The sequence below is a fragment of the Stenella coeruleoalba genome, assembly GCF_951394435.1.
Source record: "Stenella coeruleoalba genome assembly, chromosome: 1".
Classification (NCBI taxonomy): Eukaryota; Metazoa; Chordata; class Mammalia; order Artiodactyla; family Delphinidae; genus Stenella; species Stenella coeruleoalba.
The window spans coordinates 139,234,757-139,262,361 of NC_137169.1; positions in this window are offsets into that span (position 1 = coordinate 139,234,757).

Genomic DNA, 27,605 nt, shown 5'->3' on the forward strand with positions numbered 1-27,605 from the left:
AAACATCTTACACACACATGTACAAACAAGCAAACAAAAAAGTAATCATTCTTATCAGGAATTGTGATGACCAATGAAAATATCCTACTAGAGATATTATGGCTTTTCCTCCACTTTTTTGTAGCTTTTTTGGTCTCCAAAAAAGATATTTAAAGAAAAAAAATGAAATGACAATAATTAGTAAAGGACTGTCATTCACTTTTCTCCTAAAATATTTGGAACTAATATGCACTATTGTAAAAATGTGCGTGCACAATGACACATCAATATGCATGAGTCTAAGTAATAATCTACTTTTATGTCTTGTTTCCAGTTGTTTGCAAATACCACCAGTGCATTTGTTTGACCTAACTAAAAGGGAGCTAAGATCTCTGCCATTCAATTGAATCCTAGATGTTTTAGGCATCACAGAACAAATTTCTCCTATCCTCCATTGCAATAAAGTTGAGTTTTAAAAAAATTATTTAACTTTAAAGTAGTAATTCAATATATTATGGATAAAAGTAAAAAAAGTTGCTTGATATAATATAATGAAAAAATTAACCAGCTGCATATTTTATTCAATTAATTATTTCAGGGATAATTAGAACAGCCAGTTGTTAGGGCTGGTTATCTTGGTTGTTTAGTTTAGAACATGGCCCAGAATTGATCCTGTGATTAATTGTGTCCGTGCTCAAGAGCTGCATATTACATCCCCCAAGCCTCACTGGCCCTGGACGATTATGTGCCAGAAGTGACAGGAAGAGCAAAGGAGAATGTGGATAAATTTGCACAAACCAAAGAAAAATGATTTACTTTTAAAAGCGCACATCTCACTTGTAGCATTAAGTACAGAAGAGGTGATGTATATGTCTGCAATTCAAATGAAATCTCTCTGGCAAGATTTATCAGAGAGCAGAGAAAAAGAACAAAACTACCTCACTGAGGCTACAAGGAGAGCTTAGACTTGATGAAGAAAACTACTGTATCTGCCTGGGTATTAGTATATCATTTAAAACGTTTTCAAATCAGATGCTACCACTTAATGTGTATTCTCTTTATCTTTAAGGTAAAGAATTTGTTTGCTTTCAGATTGGATTTTGATATTAAACATTTCTGGATGTATGAATAGTGTCAGTAGATTTTTGGATATGAGGGATCTGAAGGAATTACTTATTTGCTTATCCATTCATCTCTCAGTTTATTTACAGAATAATTCCATTGTTTTCCTCAAAGACTTCTTTGGCACAGGTCACAATATCATAGGCTCTTTGAAATACAGTGGCAAACGAAGATAAATCAGACCATTACAATTGGTCACCCTTGATTCAACAGATCCAAGTCAAAAAAGCAGGAGGAAGTTTTGTTAAGTCCGTACTTAAATCTATGGCCATTTATTCAGACTCATTTCCAAGAAGTATAAGCTAGGTAACATGGATATTCAAAAGCCAATGACTGTGATTCAGCACAGAGCTCAGAAGTCATCACTCCATCCTAACAAGTAAAAGGCTGAACAGACTGAAAAATCAGTTCTTCTTAGATTCATCAGAGAAGTGTGGTCACAGGGCAAAATGCTGTCCCCAAAATTGGAGACATAGACAGATAAATGCAGACGATCACAGCTTATGGGAGTTAGAAACCCAAGAGCTGAAACCTCCTCGGGAGCCAGTACTGGGGAAAACTGAACTGGAATTGACAAATTGCTGGTGACTCTGTGTGAACAAATCTGAGAGTTAAAAACTCCAGCAAGAGCCAGCCATAGACAGGACCTCATACCTCTATGAGTTTTATTTCCAGGAGCTCTACTAGTTCCTTGCTGTGAATGTCAGAGACAAATACTCTCATACTTCCTGGAGGAGGAAGGGAAAAAGAACCATTTTAAACATGCCGTAGTATTCTGTTTTTCTTAACAAGGCCTGCCTGCAGGAGAAACTGGTTTGCTAGAGCCAAATCTATTGGGATTTATCAGAAACTAACTACCTGAGGAAAGGGAAATACCCAGCTGCAGCCCCTTCTAGCCATCTGGTCCCACCTATGGGGAGTAAAAAACTGAGGTGCATTAGTGAAATCCACAGCCCAGGGGCACAGGCTCATCAAAAGACTGAGACGTAATCATAGGACTATAGGACAGTTCTCCCCCTCCACACCTTACCCCTACATCACTAAAAGCCTATTAGCTTGCAGTTTCTTTTACCCAGTGCGTCATGTTCACCTTTCAACAAAAATTACAGAGCATACTAAAAAGCAAAAAAACACAGTATGAAGAGACTGAACAAGCATTGGAATCAATCAGATATGGCAGGAATGTTGGAATTATCAGACCAGGAATTTTTTTAAATATATGATTAATACGCTAAAGGATTTAATAGAAAGAGTAGAGAACATGCAAGTGCAGATGGATAGTGTAATCCGAGAGATGGAAATTCTCAGAAAGAATCAAAAAGAAATACTGGAGTATAAGTCTAACAAAATATATACAGGATCTATATGAGGAAAACTACAAAACTCTGATAAATAGAAATAAAAGAAAAACAAACTAAATGGAGAGATATTCCATGTTCATGGATAGAAAGACTCAGTACTGTGTCTTTCTGATAATCTGATAATGTCGGATTTTCCCAACTTGATCCTGTAGATTTGATGCAGTCCCAATCAACATCTCAGTAAGTTATCTTGTGGATATCAACAAACTATTTCTAAAGTTTATATGAAAAAGGCTAAGACCCAAAGTAGCCAACTCAATATTAAAGGAGAAGAATAAAGTTGATGGGTTGACGCCGCCTGACTTTATGACTTATTATAGGTACAATAATCAAGCCAGTGTGGTATTGGTGAAAGAATATACAAATAGATCAGTGGAACAAAATAGAGAGCTCAGAAATAAACCCACATAAATATAGTCAACTGAGCTTTGACAAAAGAATAAAAGCAATACAATGAAGCAAAGATAGTCTCTCCAACCAATGGTACTAGAACAACTGGACATCCACATACAAAAGAAGAATCTAAGAACAGACCTTACACTCTTCACAAAGGAGCTCAAACTGGATCATAGATAACATAGAAAGACCTAAGGTGATGGTGATAACTTTTTACATATGGAGGCACTGGAGGCATGATTCATGAAAGAAGCAAGTGATAAGCTGGACCTTATTAAAATTTAATACCTCCACTCTGTGAAAGATAATATCAAGAGAATGAGAAGACAAACCTCACGTCTAATAAAGGACTGTTACCAAAATATACAAACAATACTTAAATCTTCATATTAAGAAAGCCAATGACCCAATGAAACCCAATTGAAAAATGGGTAAAAGACGTGACAGACACCTTACCAGAGAAGAAATACAGAGGACAAGTAAGTTGATGAAAAATGTTCAATGTTGTATGTCATTAGGGAATCACAGATTAAAATGAGATAACACCACACATTTACTAGAATGGCCCAAAACACTGACAACAACACATGCTGGTGAGAATGTGGAGCAATAAGAACACTCATCCGTTGCTGGTGGACACAAAACGGTACAGCCGCTTTGGAATATAGTCTGGTAATTTCTTACAAAACCAAGCATATTCTTACATACAATCCAACAAATACACTCCTCGGTACTTACTTGAATGAACTGAGAACTCATACGTACACACAAATACCTGCACATGGATGTTGATAGGAGCTTGATTCGTAATTCTTAAAATTTGGAAGCGACCAAGAGGTCATTTAGTAGGTTAATGGAGAAATAAGCTGTGGCCCATTCAGAGAATGGAATACTATTCAAGGCTGAAAAGAAATGAGCTATCAAGCTATAAAAAGTTGTGGAGGACTCTTAAATGCATATTATTAAGTGAAAGAAGCCAATCTGAAAAGACTACATACTGTATGATTCCAACTATATGACATTCCGGAAAAGGCAAAACCATGGAGACAGTAGAAGTATCAGTGGTTGCCAGGAATTAGGGTGTTGGGGAAGGATGAATAGATAGAGCACTGAGGACTTTTAGGGCAGGGAAAATATTCTGTATGATAACAATTGTGGATATATGTCATTATACATTTGTCGAAACCCATAGAATCTGCAACTCCAAGAGTGAACCCCAATGTAAACTATAGACTTTTGGTGATAAAGATGTGTAGGTTCATCAGTTGTAACAAAGGTACTGCTCTGGGGGAGGGGGAGTGTTGATAGTGGGGGACGCTCTGCATGTGGGGGGCAGGGGGTATATAAACTCCATACTTTCTGCTTTTAGGTTTCACTGTGAACCTAAAACTGCCTTATAAAAAATAAACTTTATTAATTAATAAAAAATCAATTACTTTCTATAATGTCAATGGTATTAGTAGCATATCCCAGATCTTAAGCGCTAGGTCTTGCTGCTTTGCAAAATCTTTCCAAAAACATTTTTATTTCTATCCATTAACAATGAGGGAATGTGCACATGGCACTAAATGTTAAAATAGCCTTGTGAATAGCATGAATAAGTACAAGAAAATCAATCCTAAGAAATGCTTCCAAAACAGACAACAAACATAGTTTGGAGTATTTTAGTATTACGTTATGTGGAACAATGATATGGGATACAACCGGGAAACGTAAATGGTCTTAATGGGGAAGAAGGATAATATGTTCAATTTTTCTCCGTCATCATGGTCTCCACCAGTGCACCATCCCTGTCATTTACTGAGTACTCACTCTGTGCCAGACATTGTGCTAGGGCTTTATACACACCCTCCCAGACAGTTAGCACTCAATTTTTTTTTTTTTTTTTTCCTAGTACGCGGGCCTCTCACTGTTGTGGCCTCTCCTGTTGCAGAGCACAGGCTCCGGACGCGCATGCTCAGCGGCCATGGCTCACGGGCCCAGCCGCTCCGTGGCATGTGGGATCTTCCCGGACCGGGGCAAGAACCCATGTCCCCTGCATCGGCAGGCGGACTCTCAACCACTGCGCCACCAGGGAAGCCCAGCACTCAACTTTTGAGGTAGGCTCTCTTAGCTCTGTTTTACTGGTAGGGAAACTGAGGTACAGAGAACTGCTTTACTCCTGGACACCTGCCAGTCTGCATAAGGAATCTGTGGGTACCATTTAGTTTGATATTTGAGAACAGATTTTTGTGTATGTGCATGCAAAGGAAAATAATACTCATTTTCTAAAAATGCATCTGAAACACACTAGGTTAGGGAGAATCTTTATATATGATAGCCGTCTGGACTATTTATGTGGTCTGCCCACTCTATTTACCACAAAAATAAGTGTCACTCTCAGGTCAAGCCATCTAAGCCAGGTATCTATCTGCAAACATAACTAGAAGAGTCTTTAGCTAAGGACTACTGGCAGGGCTTGGGAGTTGGAGTGAAATTCTCCTAAACAATTTGGAAATAAAGCAAATAAAGTCGGCTGCTGAGAGACTAAAATGTAACAGTGTGATTAAGCCCTGTATCTATGGGAGATGCCTATAAATATGTCAATGTAGGGGACACCCAAGACTCCAAATAAGGTGACACAAGTATAATCTCAGAAATACAAGTCTGGAATGTGATTTTTTAACTTAGTATGTACAAGCATTATCAATTATGTTATTTTTTTTTCTGAAGAAACACCTTCTGAACACAGGGGGGACAGTCAGGTAAGCATGGGCTAATGGTTCAGAAATTGGACATCTATATCCAAGACCTGGATCCTAGAACAGTCATAGCATCATTCATTGTAAAGTCATGTTTCTATAGCCATCCTTTATCAAGTGTTTACTGTACGACAGGCAGCTTACATATATTTCCCAAATGATCTTTTTAAAAAACTCTTTAAAGCAAGTTATTATCTCTACTTTGCAATCGGGAAAAAAAGACTTGTGTAGATAATACAGCTAAGTATATGGCAGATCAGGATTCAAACTCTAAGGCCACACTCTTAAGTACTATCCTGGTTTTATACATCTGTCTTTTGTTAGCTGTGTTAACATGAGTCTAACCGTCAGAAGTAAACACAATCTTGACAGTGTGAAAATCAACTTTCTGAATTTAAGGACCATATTCTGGACCTGGTGAGTTCTCTAAAGACTATAAACACTACTCTGGGAGGTTTCTTGGTAGGCAGCTGGCTGACCTTGTCTAGTGATGCCTTTATCTCTCTGTATACTTTTATTCAAACCAAGCAGGAACTTCATAATGGCTATGAAAGGATTTTTTGAAAATGACTGGATTTAGGATTTATGTCATAGATGGGCATGATTTAGTATTAGCAAAAAGATAACACAAGCAATCACAAATGACAAAGTGGGGGGATTAAATTCCACACTTTTTTTTCTAGCTATTAAACAAACTTTGAAACTCTTATCCATGGTTGGCTTTAGGAAATGCCATTATATTCTTTTTCCTTCATCCGTTTTTCCTGTGTGTCCAGTTGTCATGTCAGGATGGATTGAAACCATTTCCTTGTACAAGGGCTTTTAATAATAATTGCAAAGAATGCCCAAGCTCTCAAATCTTAGCTCTAGTTCTCCAAAATGCACCCTTCATGTAAGATCTTTACCAACCTTATCAAGTATTGCCAGACTAGTGCTACTTTCTACACCTGTTCAAAGCCAGCAGTTAAGAGAATTGCTTTCCTTAAATGGGCTCTGCCAGGTGACTGCTACCTATTTATTACTAGGAAGTGGCTTTGGTTTGTGAAGCATTGCGTCGTCTCTCTGTCTCTCCTACCTGTGTGCTATGTTTTGTGGGGATACAGTTTATAATCTGCTGGGAAGGATGGTTCTCAGATTGGGATTAAAAAAAATAAAAGGCTTTCTCCTCCCTCCTTCCATCTTGAGGAAATAGAGATGCTTCCTTATATCTGATATGCAGTAACCATCCTTTCCAGCTGCAGCCACCTAACTATTTCACTGACATATAAGTTACACGTACATGCATATACCTTTATTTATAAAAGCATAATCATATTCCCTATGAAACTTTGGGCAGCTTGATTGGTTGATGGAGCCAAAGGTTCAGCTGTGCTGTCTGTATGCTTAGTCCTTCTCACTGGGTTCCCTGGTAACAGAGTAAACCCCCAGTCTCCACAATCTCTGGAAAATGTGTCTATCAGAGGAAAAAACAGGGGAGATTACCAGCGATCACTACCCTTGCTAAAACAACTCAGGCTTCATGCTTACTGCTGACTGACCTTCATATGATGATGGTAAAACACTGATACACTTAGTCTCACACACTTTTAGTCTGTAGAGTTACATACTCTCCAGTCAGCATGGTCCCCTTCGGGCAGGAATTTTTTCCGTATCCTTAGAGTCGATCGTGGGGACAGAGTCAGGGTGGTTGTGTAATAAATGTTTCTTCAATGAATTAAAGTTACAAAAGTAAACCCAGATGTAAAATAAAAGATAGCAAGTTGCATCGGTGGACTTTCAATTTAAAAAGAAGAAAAGGATGTGTTGTGACTTTTAAACAGACTATTGACTTTTGCTGGGGTGCACGGCTCACATCGCGATTAGGAGTCCGAACCATAATTGTTCTTGTCATCCACACACTCGGCTCCAGTCGATATCTTTTTATCATATACATTTTTAATCATGTATTAATAAATAAGAAGTCTGTATCATATTGATGATTGGATTATATTATTGACTAACTCCACAATTCCACACATGGCTTCTGAAAATATAAACAAGGTCAAAATGTAAAGATCACGTAAAGAGCATCAAAGACACACGTTAGGCTTTTCTCCAACTCTTCGTACGACTCTTGTGGAGAATGATTCTAAGGAGAGCAGAGGAATTTTGAAATTATTTATCAAGTGAATAAATGATTCTGTCTAGAGCAGAGAGAATAATAGAAATAAAAATTAAATTACTTTATTGTACTGGAATACTGCAAGTGTTTTTGCTTTTCATACACTTTGGTTGTGAGTGATTTCTTGCAATAAAATTTGACCAAGGCTGCTTCAAGAATTCTCACTGAAGTTATAAGGAAAATGCACTCCTGGCTGTCGGCACACAGAAAATGTTACACTTGGAAAAATGGGTTTTACTTCATCACCTGCCAAAAGGATTAGGATTTTCTCCTCCCAAGTCTAAGCTGTTCGTATTATGATTCTTCCCCTCCTTCTTCCCATATACCTCCCTACTCTGCAATGCCATCTCCTCCATCCATGGTGTTTGTTCCTGGTGTGGGTCGCCCAGACACTTCAGCTGTTGGCTAGACACCACTGGGAGAATCAACCTTGTGAAAATTAGACATGATATGGGTGAAAAATAGTGTGATTCAGCTCAGTTCAAATTCTCATGTACAGCGTACATTTTAACCATTCTTCTTTCTTCTTCACTCTTCATTAAGATCTCTGGTGTAAAGTTAACGACAGTTCTTATACCATCTTAAGTCACTGAGAAGCTGGAGGAAACATGTCTTTCTGAGCCCCACCTCAAATACCTTCTTTACACACTTGGCCTGTGAACTCTGACTTCTCTCTTCTCATAAACCATAGTGCAATTCCTTCCACTTGATCAGGGCACTTTGAAGACCTCTGACATTTTATCATTCTTTTTCTAAAAGTTCCCTTTAATTCACTGACACTGCTCAAACTTTTGACTTTAACTTTCCTTCTGTGGTCTGGTTAATTGCTCCAGTGTCAGTTTCTTGGTTTTGAGAATGTACTATGTAATATAAGTTGTTACCATTGGGTAGAAGCTAGGTGATGGGTATGTGAGACCTCTTTCTATTGTTTTGCAACTTCTTTTGAGTCTATAATTGTTTCTAAATTACAAAATTAAATCAGATTTTTAAAAATCAGGCTAAAATATCAACAGCTACTATTTACATTTAAGATAAGTATTTCTACACTCTCTGGACATAACCCCTAACTCACAATTACATTTGTGGTAGGGAGGGATGTTGGGGAAGTGAGATTACCTTCTTTATTACAGGAGTTATCTTTGATTTTGGAGTTTTACCTGCTTTTGGAGAGAAGCTTTTGGGGACAGGGTGATAGAACATGAGGGGATGGGAGGAGAGACAGACTTTAAGAAAAAGAATAAGAAAATGATTGTTTGTGAGCTAGACTGGAAGGAGATAATCAAAAGCACAAATAACTTTGAATGTTCACAAAAAATAAAGTCCTGTCTTTTCATTGTGCAATGTATTCAAATAGAATTAATACTCCTTTGGAGCTCTTCATTTGCATCGGCTAAATATGATAATAATACCTTATGTATATAGTCATTTACTCTTTTCAAAATTCACATTTATTGTCTCTTTGATCTTCATAAAAATTCTGTGACACAGGCAAAGGAGCAATGATTCTTCCCATTTAAATATGTGTAGCTAAGCCTGGAACCCATGTTTTCCAGTTCCTAGTCAGGTGATCTTCCTAATCCACTACATATTATTAGAATATCTGGTTTGGACTTTATTTTTCTCTGGTGTGGAGCGAGAACCATGAACGTTGTTCACATTGCTTTAATCTTTGTTTGGGAAAAAAAAAAATGAAGTTGTCCCCCTGCCCCCCATCCACTATCTGCAAGGAATTGATAGCAGGGCCCACCATGGATATCAGAATCCACGGATGCTCAAGTCCCATAGTCAGCCCTCGAATCCAAGGCTTTGAATCCACCGATTTAACAAAGGATTGTGCAGTAATCCATGTATTAATTGAAAAAAAATTTGCATAGGAGTGGACCTGTGCCGTTCAAACTCGTGTTGTTCAAGGGTCAACTATACTTTAAATAATAATACTGTCCTGAAAGATGACAGGCCGTGTGTGTTACTTAATGAATTTTTTCCCTCATGTGTCACTCTGTGACTTTCTGTAAGTGAAGCTCTTTGGGTCTATCTCTCCAGTTCTCTGTCTTTCTGGTAACATGACTGTCTTCTCCTCTACCTTGGGTATTCTTTACCTTGGTTTAACCAAGAAATTGAGAGTTTCTATATTTTATTTTACTTATTCAATAGAATTTTGTAGTCACACTTCTTGATGTAGAGAGAGAATCTTGAGAATATTTTTCAATTTCTCTTTTCTGTAAACCAAATCACTGATTTTTCCTAAGAGGCCCTTTTTAGTCTTGTTAGTTTGTTTTTTGGTCCTGGATTCTGTGGCCTTTCAACAATTTCCCTAATCAATCAAGTTTCCTTTTTCCCAGAAAGTTTATTTTGGGTTTTAAAACTGACATTCAAGGGGGCTTCCCTGGTGGCACAGTGGTTAAGAATCCGCCTGCCAATGCAGGGAACACGGGTTCAAGCCCTGGTCCAGGAAGATCCCAAATGCCACAGAGCAACAAAGCCTGGGCGCCACAACTACTGAGCCTACATTCTAGAGCCCACGTGCCACAACTACTGAAGCCCGCACGCCTAGAGCCCATGCTCCGCAACAAGAGAAGCCACCACAATGAGAAACCCACGCACCGCAATGAAGAGTAGCCCGCGCTCGCTGCGACTAGAGAAAGCCCGCGCGCAGCAACAAAGACCCAACGCAGCCAAAAATAAATAAAAATAAAAATAAATAAATTTAAAATTGACATTCAATATAACCAAATTACAAATTCAAAATTTCAGGTTTTTCTTGAGTTTGTAAGATCAGCTTACACATATTATGTTATTTTTAAATCCGCAGCTTTTGATTAGTTACTTATTTTTTCAAAAATACTTGTTCCCTTTTACACACTTAACTGAATACCCTCAAGCACTTATATGGATTATTAATGTACTTATTCTAGTGTTATTTTAAAATAATTCACTTATTTGTATCAATTAACAAAACTTTCCCAAGGAATTAAATAACTTTTACACATCCAAGAGATGTGTATATGTCTGGTGAACAAAAAATCTTCTTAGATATTCCAAAAAAAATACATTAGTAAGCTACCACTTTATATTCACAAGTCTAAATTGATTACTGAATTTCACATTTTAAATAAGAGTTAGAAAGCTATCCCTCCATTAGAAGGGATTATCTCATAAAAACACATTAAATAGCAAACAGGTACATACCTCTTTTAACATGAAATTCCAGTGCTATGGCTTTTTAATTTTTTTTCTACTAAACATACAGTAAAAATGACCCTCTTCTGGTACTTCTATGAATTTTAACACATATATAGATTTGTGTAACCACCAATACCAAAGGATATAGGGCAGCAAAAGTTCCCTTTAATTCCCTGAAAGTTCTCTTGAATTCTGCCATTCCTCAAATGTGTCCTCAGGTTCCTTTCTGTCATCTGCTTAAATATGCCAATGTCAATTTCCTTGTTTTTTTTTTTTGTTTGTTTGTTTGTTTTTGGTTTTTTTTGCGGTACGTGGGCCTCTCACTGTTGTGGCCTCTCCCGTTGCGGAGCACAGGCTCCGGACGCGCAGGCTCAGCGGCCATGGCTCACGGGCCCAGCCGCTCCGCGGCATGTGGGATCTTCCCGGACCGGGGCACGAACCCGTGTCCCCTGCATCGGCAGGCGGACTCTCAACCACTGCGCCACCAGGGAAATCCAGTTTCCTTGTTTTAATAATGTACTGTAGTTATATCCAAGGTTACTTAAGGGGAAGCTGGGGGATGGGTACATGGGACCACTCTGCACTGTTTCTGCCGTTTATTTGGGCTCTATAATTATTTCAACATAAACGATTAAAAACATCAGACCTGTGTCTTCTAAAGGCCCAGTCACCTACAACTCATCTTTACATATTAACACAAACATTTCTGCACTTTCTGTCTGGATGTGATCTTGTAAGTCACAATTCATTTTGGGTGGAATGAGTTTATCTTTTTTTGTTACAGAACAGTTCCATCATCTCCCTAAACTCCCATGTGCTATCCCTTTATAACCACACCCTTCCTCCACCCCTATCTGTAATGTCAAATAGTCATTGATCTGGTCTCTGTCACTATAGCTTCGTATTTTCAAGAAAGTCACAAAAATCATACAGTATTATGATGTTTTTTTGAGGTTGGCTTCTTTCATTCAGCATAATGCCTCTGAGATTCATCTGAGCTTTTGCAAGTATCAATAGTCTGCTCCTGTTTATTGCTGAGGAGTATTCCACTGAATGGATATACACAATTTGTTTATCCATTCACTTGCTGAAAGACATCTGGGTTGTTTCCCATTATTTTTTTGCAGTTATAAATAGACTTACTGTAAACATTCACCTGCATGTTTTTGTGTGCTCATGTTTTCATTTCTCTAGGGTATATATGAAGGAGTGGAATCACTGGGGCAAATACATAGTTTATGTCTAAATTTCTAAGAAACTACCTGACTATCTTCCAGGGTGTCCATACCCTTTCACCATCAATGTGTGAGTGTTCCAGTTGCTCCACATCCTCCCAGCAAATGGTGTTATCAATACTTTTTATTTTATCCATTCTAATAGATGTGCAGTGGTATCTCATTGTGGATTTGCATTTCCCTAATGGCTAATGATGTTAACCATCATATCATGTGTTTATTTGCCTTCTATATATCTTCTTTGATGAAAGGTCTGTTCAAGTCTTTTGCCCATTTTTTAACTGGGTTGTTTGTATTTGTATTATTCAGTTTTGAGTGTTTTTAAAAATATGTATTCTAGAAACAAGTCCTTTGTTAGATATGTGATTTGCAAATATTTGCTTCCTGTATGTAATTTCTGTTTCACTCTTAATAGTATCTTTAGCAGAACAATTCCTTTTGTTTTGATAAAGTTCAATTTATCAACTTTTTTTCTTTTTTGATGTTTTGATATCATGAATGAGAACTCTTCGCCTAAAACCAGATCACCAAGATCCTCTCCTACAAACTTTATACTTTTACATTTTAGAGGTACAAACTATTCTGTATAAAATAAATGAGCTACAAAGATAAACAACAGAATACACTTACTTCTCAAGTGCTCATGGAACATTCTCCAGGATAGACCATATTGTAGGTCACAAATCAAGCCTTGGTAAATTTAAGAAATTTGAAATCGTATCAAGTATCTTTTCTGTCCACAACATTATGAAACTAGATATCAATTACAGGAAAAAAACTGTAAAGAATAAAAACACCTGGACGCTAAACAATACACTACTAAATTACCAAGAGATCACTGAAGAAACCAAAGAGGTAATCAAACATACTTAGAAACAAATGACAATGAAAACACAACAGCCCAAAACCTATGGGATGCAGCAAAAAAGTACTAAGAAGGAAGTTTATAGCAATACAATCCTACCTCAAGAAACAAGAAACATCGCAAGTAAATAACCTAACCTTACACCTAAAGCAATTACAGAAAGAACAAAAAAACCCCGAAGTTAGCAGAAGGAAAGAACTCATAAAGGTCAGATCAGAAATAAATGAAAAAGAAATGAAGGAAATGATAGCAAAGATGAATAAAATTAAAAGCTGATTCTTTGAGAAGATAAACAAAATTGATAAACCACTAGCCCAACTCATCAAGAAAAAAAGGAAGAAGACTCAAATCAATAGAATTAGAAGTGAAAAAGAAGTAACAGCTGACACTGCAGAAATACAAATACCGTATGCTAACACATATATATGGAATTTAAGAGAAAAAAAAATGTCATGAAAAACCTAGGGGTGAAACAGGAATAAAGACACAGACTTACTAGAGAATGGACTTGAGGCTATGGGGAGGGGGAAGGGTAAACGGTGACAAAGCGAGAGAGAGGCATGGACATATATACACTACCAAACGTAAGGTAGATAGCTAGTGGGAAGCAGCCGCATAGCACAGGGAGATCAGCTCGGTGCTTTGTGACCGCCTGGAGGGGTGGGATAGGGAGGGTGGGAGGGAGGGAGACGCAAGCGGGAAGAGATATGGGAACATATGTATATATATAACTGATTCATTTTGTTGTGAAGCTGAAACTAACATACCATTGTAAAGCAATTATACTCCAATAAAGATGTTAAAATAAAAAAAAAAAAAGAAATACAAAGGACCATGAGAGATTACTACAAGCAACTATATGCCAATAAAATGGACAACCTGGAAGAAATGGACAAATTCTTAGAAAAGCACAACCTTCCAAGACTGAACCAGGATGAAATAGAAAATATAAACAGACCAATCACAAGCACTGAAATTGAGACTGTGATTAAAAATCATCCAACAAACAAAAGGCCAGGACCATATGGCTTCACAGGTGAATTCTATCATACATTTACAGAAGAGCTAACACCTATCCTTCTCAAACTCTTCCAAAATATAGCAGAGGAAGGAACACTCCAAAACTCATTCTATGAGGCCACCATCACCCTGATACCAAAACCAGACAAAGATGTCACAAAAAAAACTACAGGCCAATATCACTGATGAACATAGATGCAAAAATCCTCAACAAAATACTAGCAAACAGAATCCAATAGCACATTAAAAGGATCACACACCATGATCAAGTGGGGTTTATCCCAGGAATGCAAGGATTCTTCAATATATGCAAATCAATCAATGTGATACACCATATTAACAAACTGAAGGATAAAAACCATATGATAATCTCAATAAATGCAGAAAAGGTTTTGGACAAAATGCAACACCCATTCATGATAAAAAAGTCTCCGGAGAGTAGGCATAGAGGGAACTTGCCTCAACATAATAAAGGCCATATATTTTGTATATGGCCATATATTGTACCATATACAAACGCACAGACAACATCTTTCTCAGTTGTGAAAAACTGAAGCCATTTCCACTAAGATCAAGAACAATACAAGGTTGCCCACTCTCACCACTATTATTCAACATAGTTTTGGAAGTTTTAGCCACAGCAATCAGAGAAGAAAAGGAAATAAAAGGAATCCAAATTGGAAAAGAAGTAAAACTGTCACTGTTTGCAGATGACATGTTACTATACATAGAGAATCCTAAAGATGCTACCAGAAAACTACTAGAGGTAATCAATCAATTTGGTAGAAGAGCAGGATACAAAGTTAATGCACAGAAATCTCTTGCATTCCTATACAGTAATGATGAAAAATCTGAAAGAGAAATTAAAGAAACACTCCCATTTATCATTGCAACAAAAAGAATAAAATACCTAGGAATAAACCTATGTAAGGAGACAAAAGACCTGTATGCAGAAAACTATAAGACACTGATGAAAGAAATTAAAGATGATACAAACAGATGGAGCGATATACCATGTTCTTGGATTGGAAGAATCAACATTGTGAAAATGACTATACTACCCAAAGCAATCTACAGATTCTGCAATCCCTATCAAACTAGTTTTCACAGAACTAGAACAAAAAATTTCACAATTTGTATGGAAACACAAAAGACCCTGAATAGCCAAAGCTATCTTGAGAAAGAAAAACAGAACTGGAGGAATCAGTCTCCCAGACTTCAGACTATACTACAAAGCTACAGTAGTCAAGACAGTATAGTACTGGCACAAAAACAGAAATATAGATCAATGGAACAGGATAGAAAGCTCAGAGATAAACCCACACACATATGGTCACCTTATCCTTGATAAAGGAGGCATGAATATACAATGGAGAAAAGACAGCCTCTTCAATAAGTGGTGCTGGGAAAACTGGACAGCTACATGTAAAAGAATGAAATTAGAACACTCCCTAACACCATACAAAATAATAAACTCAAAATGGATTAAAGACCTAAATGTAAGGCCAGACACTATAAAACTCTTAGAGGAAAACATAGGCAAAACACTCTATGACATAAATCACAGCAAGATCCTTTTTGACCCACCTCCTAGAGAAATGGAAATAAACGAAAAATAAACAAATGGGACCTAATGAAACTTCAAAGCTTTTGCACAGCAAAGGAAACCATAATCAAGACCAAAAGACAACCCTTAGAATAGGAGAAAATATTTGCAAACAAAGCAACTGACAAAGGCTTAATCTCCAAAATATACAAGCAGCTCATGCAGCTCAATATCAAAAAAACAAACAACCCAATCCAAAAATGGGCAGCAGACCTAAACAGACATTTCTCCATAGAAGATATACGGATTGCCATCAAACACATGAAAAGATGCTCAACATCACTAATCATTAGGGAAATGCAAATCAAAACTACAATGAGGTATCACCTCACACATGTCAGAATGGCCATCATCAAAAAATCTAGAAACAATAAATGCTGGAGAGGGTGTGGAGAAAAGGGAACCCTCTTGCACTGTTGGTGGGAATGTAAATTGATACAGCCATTATGGAAAGCAGTATGGAGATTCCTTAAAAAACTAAAAATAGAACTACCATATGACCCAGCAATCTCACTACTGGGCATATACCCTGAGAAAACCATAATTCAAAAAGAGTCATGTACCACAATGTTCATTGCAGCACTATTTACAATAGCCAGGACATGGAAGCAACCTAAGTGTCCATCGACAGACGAATGGATAAAGAAGATGTGGCACATATATACAATGGAATATTAGCCATAAAAAGTAACGAAATTGAGTTATTTGTAGTGAGATGTATGGACCTAGAGCCTGTTATACAGCTAACACATATGTATGGAATCTAAAGAAAAATGGTTCTGAAGAACCTAGGGGCAGGACAGGAATAAAGATGCAGACACAGAGAATGGACTCGAGGACACTGGACAGGGAAGGAGTAAGCTGGGACGAAGTGAGAGAGTGGCATGGACACATACACACTACCAAATGTAAGATAGATAGCTAGTGGGAAGCAGCCACATACCACAAGGCGATCAGCTCGGTGCTTTGTGACCACCTAGAGGGATGGGATAGGGAGGGTGGGAGGGAGACACAAGAGGGAGGAGTTATGGGGATATATGTATACATATAGCTGATTCACTTTGTTATACAGCAGAAACTAACACAACAATGTAAAGCAATTATACTCCAATAAAGATGTTAAAAAATACATATACATTGCACAATGCAGGGAATATAACCAATATTTTATAATAACTATAAGTGGAGTATAACTTTTAAAAATTGTGAATCACTATGTTGTACACCTGTAAATTATGTAATATTGGACATCAGCTATATCTCAATTTAAAAAGTAAAAAAAATACATTAAGATCTACGATCCATTTTCTGTTAATTTGTTTGTTCTGAGATTTAGGTTAAGGCTTATTTTTCTGCCTATACATATCCAATTGTTCTAATGCCATTTGTTGAAATGCCTGTTTCCTTCATTGAATTGGCTTTGCGTCTTTGTCAAAATCAGTTGGTCCTATTTCTGTGGGTCTGTTTCTGGATTCTCCATTCTCTTTCATTAATCTATATATCTATCTCTCTGTCAGTACCTCCACTGTCTTGATTATTGTAGCTGTATAGTAAGTATAAAAATCAGGAGATGTGATTCTTTCAACTTTGTTCTTATTTTTCAAAATTCTTTTTGCTAGTCTACATCCTTTCCGTTCCAAATAATTTTAGAAATAAGTTTTCTCTATCTACATAGAATCTTGCTAGCATTTTGATAGGAATTTATTAAACCTACAGATCCATTTGGAGGATCTTTCCCATGTAGAGTCTTCAAATCCATGAACATGATATGTCTTTCCATTTTTTTAGGTTTTCTTTGATTGTTTTCGTCAGGTTTTTGTAGTATTCATCATAGTGATCCTATGTATGTTTTATTAGACTTATACCTGTGCGATTTGGGGGGCTATTTTAAATGTTGTTTTTGTTTTCAGTTTCAGTTTCCAATTGTTCATTACTAGGATATAGAAATATGATTGATTTTGCATGTTAACTTTGGATCTTCCAACTTTGCCTGTAAGTTCTAGATTTTTAAAATAGAGTCCTTGGGATTTTCTACATAGGCAATCATGTTATCTGCAAATAATTTTATTACTTTCTTTCCAGTATGTATGTCTTTGATTTCTTTTTCTTGCTTTATTGTATAGATAAAGACTTCCAGTAGCTCCAACCAAGTCTCAGTGTTCATTTTTTTTTTTGGTCCAATGTAATGTATACTTTCTGATCTCATAGGTTTCAAAGCTTTCTTATAGATTTTGTCATATGAGATTTTGCTTATTCTTCTTTAATAATAGGTTTGTTTTGTTTTGTTTTTTGTTTTTTTTTTTTTGGTTAACCCATGAGGCACCAGAAGAGAACAGCTAAAAGAGTTGGAATGGTTAAATTAATTGAATTCCTTTGTGAGCAATGCAGAGTATGGGGGAACCATCATCATCCAGAGATGGTCAGAGCTCCGCAAAGTGGTCGGTATTAAGAAGTACAGAGCAAGTCTATGTGGCAGTCCAACAGCTGGGCCACTAGGGTGGACTTTGGAGATCAGATTCTAGCCTCCAACCTGTTAAAAAGCCAAGAACACCCATTCCTTAAGACTGGGATAAAATTCCTTAAGCACTGAGACAGAAAATTGGGTACAGTGGAATAAGTACAAATATTCGTCTTCAGGACTGGAGTGCCAGTGAATAGAATGACTCCAGGGGCAACATGGGATTCCAGGGTGTTGGATGAAGCTCTTGCTTGCAGCCAAGACTGACCCTCAAATAGTGAAGTAGGACTTGGTGGTGAGTTGGGGGAGTGACCTCTGTCATGGGGAGAGGAGGGATGAATAGGCTATGAATCTCACAGATTTTGATAGAACAAAATATGAGTGAAAAGTTTGTCATTTGTACTTTTTCCTTTTCCCCCTGTCAAAGGAGTCATTTTCTTCTTACTTAAAAATTATTAATGTTTGAAATAAGTGTTATTAGTTTCAAATACATAGATTCATGGAATTAACTCTATTGATCAAATAGAGTAAAAAGTTAGGACTGAGTATCTTCTGCATTGTTGCTTCCAGATAAGGGGTATCTTGCATTATTAGCATTTCTACAAATACCCTTTTCCTGAGGAAGGAAACTGTTTGATCATCCAGGAGGTATTTTAGAAACAAACAGCTGATCTATGGTCAAAGATCAGGAATTTTATTTACCTGATTTCATGATTAGCTGCAGCCAAAGCATCATTTTGAACAGATTCTTGGACAGCATCTCCCGAACAAGAGCTCTCTGATCATGGGAAAACAACTTCTTCCTCTCATTTACCACTTCATATTAGGTCACGACTCAGTCTTAATTATTTTCTTATTTTATGTATAGGTGTAGGCCTGCCAGGGCATAAAAATGGACCCAACAGATAACTCCTTCTTGTTCTTCTATAATCCTGTTCACATTTCCTTTGACCATATCACTCATCTAGTAGTATGGGATTGAAACCCCTGATCATTCCCCACAGATTATCTCCCTATGGGTTTCTAAAATGCCTACTGGGTGATTAAACAGTTTCCTTCCTCAAGAAAGAGTATTTGTAGAAATGCTAAAAATATATCAAAATCCCTTTCTGAATTCAGGTCACCCAGACAACCGGCTTGGCTCTTACAGCCTCCTAAAGGTCACCTGTGTCGTGATTTGCATTCACTGTGCCATCCACAAATATAAATTAAGCCACCTGCAAGAAAAGGAGCTTTAAATTTAGGCAATGGGCGTAGACTGGGCCCGAAGGATCCATTTCCACTAAATGAGGCTATAAAAACTAAACATGACCTAAGCATTCTTCTGCCCTCCAAAACAAGGCTCAAGATGGCAGTTAGGCCAAGAAAACACACTACCTAGAAGAAAGCAAAGGACAGGACAAACACTCATCCCATCCTCTCTCCGTACGACAAAGCACAGACAAAATACAGGTTTGGAAAGAAGCACTGGTCTGATGAATTAGCTTTTCATATATTTCTCAGATAGTATTAATACTATTAACACATACACACACACACACACATACACCATTTTCACAGGAAAATATCATCCCAAAGATGTATTGGCTGTAAGCACAACCCAAAAGACACAAAATAAGAACATCCAAAGTGTTATTACCTAGATATACTGCAGCACACATTTCTCTTCAGTGCAGAATCTCGGTGTGTAAATGTATACAGTGGAGCCTCCCCATGACTCTATTCTAGTAAATTCATATGAAATAGCTTGTGGTGATCCCACTGGGTCAGCTGGTGCTGCACAGGGCTTGAATCAGCTGAAAAAATGGTTCAATGGCAGTGGAAAAAAAGTAAGGCAATACTAGATATCTGGTATGGTGTCATTTATTGCCTTTTTTTGAGGAATAGTATGCGTTTCCTTGGACTGTCGGGGGAGCTTTGTGGTTTCCCTTATATTAATTAACCAGGCAAAGGAAAGTGCCCTGGATATTTTCCTATCATTGAAAAGTCAGATCAGTTCAAGACCAAACTAAAATTCCATACACCAACATTTCCCAAAGGAATGCTATGAGAAGACGTTTCAATGCTTTACCTATGTGTAGGAAATATTGTTGTATATAAAGTTAAACAGGTTGCTTTACTCTGGGGCTTTGCAGCACCTATGATAGGCTGAGGTACATTAAAAATAGCTTTGGGATTAACAGATACAGACTACTATATATAAAATAGACAACAAAGACCTTCAGTATTGCACAGGGAACTATATTCAATATCTTGTAATAACCTATAATGGCAAAGAATCTGAAAAAGAATATATATATATATATACATATATATATATAACTGAATCACTTTGCTGTATACCTGAATCATTGTAAATCAACTATTCTTCATTAAAACTTTTTTTAATTGAAAAAAAGTTTTTTTTAAAAAAGAATATCCTAGAAGGAGACAGAGTAGTCAGTATTTCCCAAACTTGCTTGACCATAGAATCCATTTCTTGTGGAGCATCTCACTTCACAAGTGTTTCCCAGACCACACTTGAATAAAACATTGCTTCAAGTGGTTTCAACAGGAACATTAAAGCCAGATCCATTGCTCCTTCTTGCTATCTGGCCCCAGGTGACTGGTGGCAGGGACCACACTGAATGTAACTTTGTTCCTTTTGTTTTCCACACAGTGAAAGGACCTGGTATACCAGTTGCTCTGTTTGGTTTGATTTTTACAGAGGGTATAAATCACCATGACCAAACCTACACATCCATCAGGGAACACAATTTGAGGGGTTCAAAATACGCAGTCAGCCATTCCTTGGTTGATTATAAAAAAGAAATCACTGTGGTAATTAGTCCTCATGTAAAATTTTGATGTGACAAAGTCCTGAAAATGTATACTATACTATTATCTTTTTTGCTTACTCTCAGTGAATACATATATGAGGTTTTAGTCTGTGTGTGTATATCTGTATGAGTAAACCCTTGGTAATAATACCATCTGAGATATACTGATTACAGAAGATGTTCTGTACTGAAGTTCTGTTATTTCACTAGACCAATATAAAATTTCATGACATATGTATGTATATATATATATATATATATATATATATATATATATATATATATATATATATGTATTCTGAGATAAAGACAATTCTTTCTCTACTCTCCCTCCCCCCAGAAATAATCAGATGGTCATGTCAAAACAGTAATTCAATCAAACCTGCAAATTCAGATCAAAACACGACTTAAAACTTTTTTAAAAAAGTAAATTCAGGGCTTCCCTGGTGGCGCAGTTGTTGAGAGTCCACCTGCCGATGCAGGGGACACGGGTTCGTGCCCCAGTCCGGGAAGATCCCACGTGCCGTGGAACGGTTGGGCCCGTGAGCCATGGCCACTGAACTTGCGTGTCCAGAGCCTGTGCCCCTCAACGGGAGAGGCCACAGCAGTGAGAGGCCCGCGTACCACAAGAAAAAAAAAAAAGTAAATTCAGTTGCTTGGCGTTCTGTAGACAGTTTTATAGACCTCAAATTTCACTTTTCAACCAGTTAGTTTTCTGTGGCATAGACAAAGCCTGTGTCAGCATTCTCTGAGGGCACGTCATGAATACAGACTGTAGTGATGTGCTGTCTTGTAGGAAAATCCAAACAAAGTGGCAGAAACAGAAGTCATTCTGTCAAGTAGGCAGTTGATTCAGTTAAGTAAGAGTTTAATTTTTTTCCTATTCAATTGGTGAGTTGATATATTCTACCTTCAGTCTTAATCCCTATGTTTTGAGGAAGTACAAACAAATATCAAAGGAACAAATCCGAGTAATACAAATTAATGGTGCTCATTCAGGTGCTGAATTGAAGGGAGACATTTCTGGGAGGAGAAGGCATGGTAGGGAAGTTTCCACCTCCCTCCTTACCTCCGTTTTCTTTCGTTCCCTCTCACAAAGTACCTTTTGGTTAGACTTCAGGAGAAAAGTAAGGACAAGGAAGTTTGAAAAGGAGGCATGCTTTAATCATCCACAAAAGGAGGAAGGTTGTCAAGTGAAAAAGGAATAAACGCAAATGATGAGCCAGTAAGTTCGACAAGGGTAGAGACTAAGTCCCAGAAAATGACTGTTATTTGATAATTTGAGGATGAGAAGCCTTAAAATATATTGATAGTTTTATATTTAATTTGATGGATGATGGGAGAAGTAACTTGACATTTCAGTATGAAGTACATTCTATATAACTATCTATATTAATCTATTGATCTAGAGATAGACATACACATTGTATACAGATATATAAAGATATATTGCATATATGTATACAAGTATAGAGGTACTATAGATACATTGTATTTATAGATAGATTTACAATTTACACAACATGTATAAGTGGGTCTCTCATATAGCTATATAATACATATAGATGTATACCTATAATCAGATAGATAAACACATTGTTTATCGATATCTATGTATAAAGCACTAACAAAAGCATTACAGGGGATTGCCATATAAGAGAGAAATAAGAACAGATTTTATCTGTTGAAGATGATTTTTGTTAGAGAAATTATTTTTCTACTTATATGAAATTGTTTTAATATTTATACATTAAAATTCTAATAGTAACTGTTATAGACTGAGTTGTGTCCCCACAAAATTCATATGTTGAAGCCCTAGTGCCCACTGTGACTGTATTTGGATATAGGGTCTGTAGGGAGATAATTCAATTTAAATGAGGTCCTAAGGGTGGGGCCTTAATCCAACAGGACTAGTATCCTCATAAGAAGAGTAAGAGGCAGCAGAGAGCTCTCTCTCCATGAGCACAGAGGAAGGAGGCTGTCTGAGAACACAGTGGTGAGAGAAGGTGGCCGTCTACAAGCCAGAAAGAGAGGCCTCAGCAGAAACTAACCCTGGCAGCACCTTGATCTTAGACTTCTAGACTCCCAGAACTGTGCCCACACACAGCCCTACAGAGTTTGCCTCCCAACTCAGGATGTTTCAACAGCTGTCCTTATTTTGAAAACTTTATAGTAAACGTGTACAAATTTCTCCCCAACCGTAACCAGTACTCATTCATATAAATTTTCCAAGTTCACAGGCAATCAGGCTTCAGTGACAGCAAAGTGATGTAAGACATCAGGTGGGTCCCATCACTGAGGACTAGAGGCAGATGCAGTAGGAAGCAGGGGTGCGAGATTCTCGATTTCTCAAAATGCTGTGTAAACCAACACACCAGGATAGTGTGGACCTCTTGTTAAAATGCTGACCCCAAATTCCCCAGATCCACATTTAAGAAGCCCCCCTGTTGATTCTTGTACACCCTGAAGCTCAAAAACTCTATCTGAATTGTGGACAGACATCCCTCTGCCACAGCAGGAAGCTGAGGAATGGGTTAACGTTGGGGATCAATAAATGCCCATTGAATGGAATTGATGACCTCTCAGGGCCCTTTTGTGTCTATCTGTGAAATTGATCATGTTTTTTTCCCCAATCACATGATGTTTTATTTATTCTTATTCAGTAACAGTGTAGTGTGTAGCACAAAATACTTAGTAATTCCTCCTGACTTCTTTTTTTTTATTGAAGTATAGTTAACTTACAATATGTTAGCTTCAGGTGTATGGCAAAGTGATTCAGCTTTACATATATATAAAAGAATATATATATATATATATATGTATATATCCTTTTTCAAATTCTTTTCCATTATAGATTATTACAAGATATTGAGTATAGTTCTCTGTGCTATACATAGGTCCTTGTTGTTTACCTATTTTATATACAGTAGTATGTATATGTTAATCCCAAACTCCTAATTTATCTCTTCCCCCATCCCCGCTATCCTCTTTGGTAACCATAAGCTTGTTTTCTATGTCTGTGAGTCTATTTCTGTTTTGTAAATAAGTTCGAAACTGATCATCTTTGAGGAGCAAGTCCATTGTTTTCCTATTCTGCAGACTAACATTCCCACACCAGAAGGTAACTTCAAGCTTCTCATGGCAGGCTGGGCAACAGACAAGTTTAACCCTTTCACTATTGCAGAAATTGCTAATCTTAAAAGCATAAAAATATGCTTCTTCCTTAGCACCCTCTCCTTATCTTCCATCATCTTTCTTCTCAGTTCTAACCTGCACCAGAATATTTATAACGTTTCCTCCTATCTCCTAGCTAGAACCACTCGCAGGAAAGGATCAGTCTTGGTAACACCGTGTAATCCTGAGCTCCCATTTTTTCCCACTTGGATCACTGACACTTCAGGCCTGTCACTGAATCTCATGCAACTGTAAGTGAGGAAGAAAATGTCTTTCCCACAAGGGAGGTGCAGAATAGGCTGCTGATGCCTTGCCTCGTGTTGGCCCACCTGGGTTTCCCTGCAGGTACAGGTTCTCAGCACACAGTAAGTTTCTCACCTGCCCTGCAACTCTCTTCTCTGCCCGAGGCTTCCTCTGCCTCCACTGAGGGTGCCACCTTGGAAGCAGGAGCCACCTGGAAGTGTGCATCTGAGGATGTTGCTTCTGGGGGCAACTCTCAACCCATGGGATAGGAGTCCAGACATAAACGGCCTGCCATTCTTGTTCTCCTGATTCTGAAGTGTGTTCCTCAAGCTTCCTCAGTGGATCCCAGTGGGATGGGAGCCCAGTTGGCCATGGAAGTAACTTGCTCTTTCATGTTCATGCGACTGACATTTCTCCCTTCTCTTGTTCACATGTGATTCCTGGGATCGCCTTCCAATTAAACTGCGGGCACTCAAGACCCTATCTCAGGGTCTGCTTTGGGGACCCCCAAACTAAGATGAATGCTGTGCTCACACCTCATCTCTGCTTATCAAAAGGGCCATAAACTGGTTTCTAATAGAATATTTGCATTGCACAATAATTTTAGCAGAATTTAAGTGATTGTATAAATCTACGACCACATAAATCTAGACTTCTTACTTCTCTTAAAATGCCGCAGTATTTACCGCGACAGGGCCCTGCTGGTCCTGAGGGGTGACTAGTCTCTTTAGAGAGCCCTGCACTCTGCAGGTTGCCCAGCCCTGACCACTCACTCCAGGAACGCAGATGTACGTGTATCTACTGTGCACTCCTTCCTCACGTCCATAACCCGCCAGGCTCCTGTAGGCGTTGGGGCAATAGTGGACATTGGGCTAGTGGGCTTTGTCACCTGTAAATGTGGGAGAATTCATGCACTGAGGCAGCTTGGGAGTGTTGCTGGTGAGGGTGAACAGCTGTCCTGTTCTCAGCACGGATGTGAAGAAAGCCCAGAAGTTTCTTTCCCACCTCCTTCCTGGAGCCAGGACTATAGGACCAGTGGGAAGCCACTTTCTGAGAGTCCCTGGGAAGAAGCACAGGAAAATGAAGGCCTGTAAAAGCAGCGCTGGCCTGAGCACAGGTCCACACTGGTGACCAGTGCCCTTTGCGTCTGTGTCCAGGCCAGGGCTCTCCCGGGCTGTTTCCTGCAGGAGGGAGAATGAGGAAGAGCATCCTTCTGACCTAGAAAAAGCAACCTGAGTTTTCTCTGGGCTACGATCTCTTCTTTCTTCCTTTCCTAGAAAAGTCATTTAACAGGGCATAAGAAACCATGAAAATTCAGACTGAATCTTAGAATGAGTTCCACTTACAAGTTTCAGCAATAACTTTGTGTGGAGGGAGTGGAGAACTCAGCTAACCTCTGTGTTTCTCGGCATTTTAATTTGGCCAAAAGTGATAATCACCATATTTAGTGACCTTGTAGGTGCCCTGAGCATTAATGAGACAATGGGAGAAAATTACGAAGTGCTGAATGTTAGTCCTAGTTTTACCTATTTTAAAAGTCTCATTTATCTCAAAGGAAAAAAAAAAGTTAAATGGAAAGCCCTAGTACTACAGAGGACGGAGAAAAAGAAAAGTTACTGAAACAATTTTAATAAAAGAAATAGCCAATTAACAGAGCCACAGAAGGGACCCTATTATGCCCACTTCAGAAGTACCATCTTCCCTTTATCTTTTTGGGAGCATGAATATAGCTTAATTTTGGAAATGTATATCTATTCCAAATTCCCCTCTCCTAAATGATTGTAGTTAATGAAACAAATCTGAAATGTCTGTGGCTATATACATATAGTACATAGTGAAAGATATGCTTGGAAGGAAGGAAAGGAAAGAAGGAAAATTTTCCATTCATTCTGATTTTAGAATGATATTATAGAATGGGTAGAGAGGTCAGAAATGATGAAAGAGGATTAGGAACGTTCCCGTAAATGCTATGACCCTCAAAATCATTTCTCTCCATTTATCCACCAAGTGTTACTAACCCTCACTGTGCCCAATGCTGGAAGAATCAAAGACATGTAAAACATGGCCCTTATGTGGAACAGTTTAAAATCTAGTTGTAGAAGCACAGCAAGCAAATATATATATGAAATAATTACAAAGGATGAGGTACAAATTCTGGGTTACGACAAGAACCGACATTCCGAGAAGGAAGAGGTCGCTCGGGACTGATACAGTCGGAGAAGCCTTCTGGAGATGGTGCTGGAGTCAGCCTCTAAGATGAACTTGCTCCATCCCCCATCTATTCCTCACATTAACCCTGGAAGGTTAATCTCTTTTCATAAATGAGGAAACAGCTCAGGCAGATTAAGTCACTTACCAAGGTCACACAATTGAGGTGTATCTAACGGCAGGGGCCTCTCCTCCACACAGCACTTTTGCTATCATGTCTGGGTTGTTGCAATAATGGGATAAAAGCCAAAGTCGTTGGACTTCCCTGGTGGCGCAGTGGTTGAGAGTCCGCCTACCAATGCAGGGGACGCGGGTTCGTGCCCCGGTCCGGAAAGATCCCACATGCCGCGGAGCGGCTAGGCCCGTGAGCCATGGCCGCTGAGCCTGCGCGTCCCGAGCCTGTGCTCCACAACAGGAGAGACCACAGCAGTGAGAGGCCCGCGTACCGCAAAAAAAAAAAAAAAAAAAAAGCCAAAGTCCTGGTTTAGACTCTACACCATGCAAGTTTCATTGCCCACCATTGTTCCATATGCCCTCTGCTTCAGCCATGCCTTATGTTTTAAGAAAGGTCCTAGCAGGAAACACATGGCACACCTAAAAGAATTTAACTAAAAATAGTATAATGAGGAATTATTTTCAGAGAAGTGGGCAATTAGAAGAACTAGCCAAGGCTGGGGGAGTAGCCAGCAGTAGCAGGAAGCCAGTACTACTCCAGGACTAGAGAGACAAGAGGATAAGTGGAGATATTGGAGCCTGGAAAATGCTGGAACCAAAAGGCGGGAGGTAGTAGGAACTGTCGCTCTGCATCTGCACCCTCAAAACCACAGTGAGAACAAACCCCCCATCCTCTCTCACCACCTGCCCTTGCGTTGCCTGCTGGTGTCTTCCATTGGTCAAACCTCTGGAAGACAGAGGGCGAAGGAGTCCGAGTGCTACAGTCCAAGGAGGTCAACCTCGCAGACCCAGAGGAGGGAAGGGCAGAGACTAGATCTTAGGGACAAAATGAGATCTGAGAGCTCCCTGCCTTTGCAAAC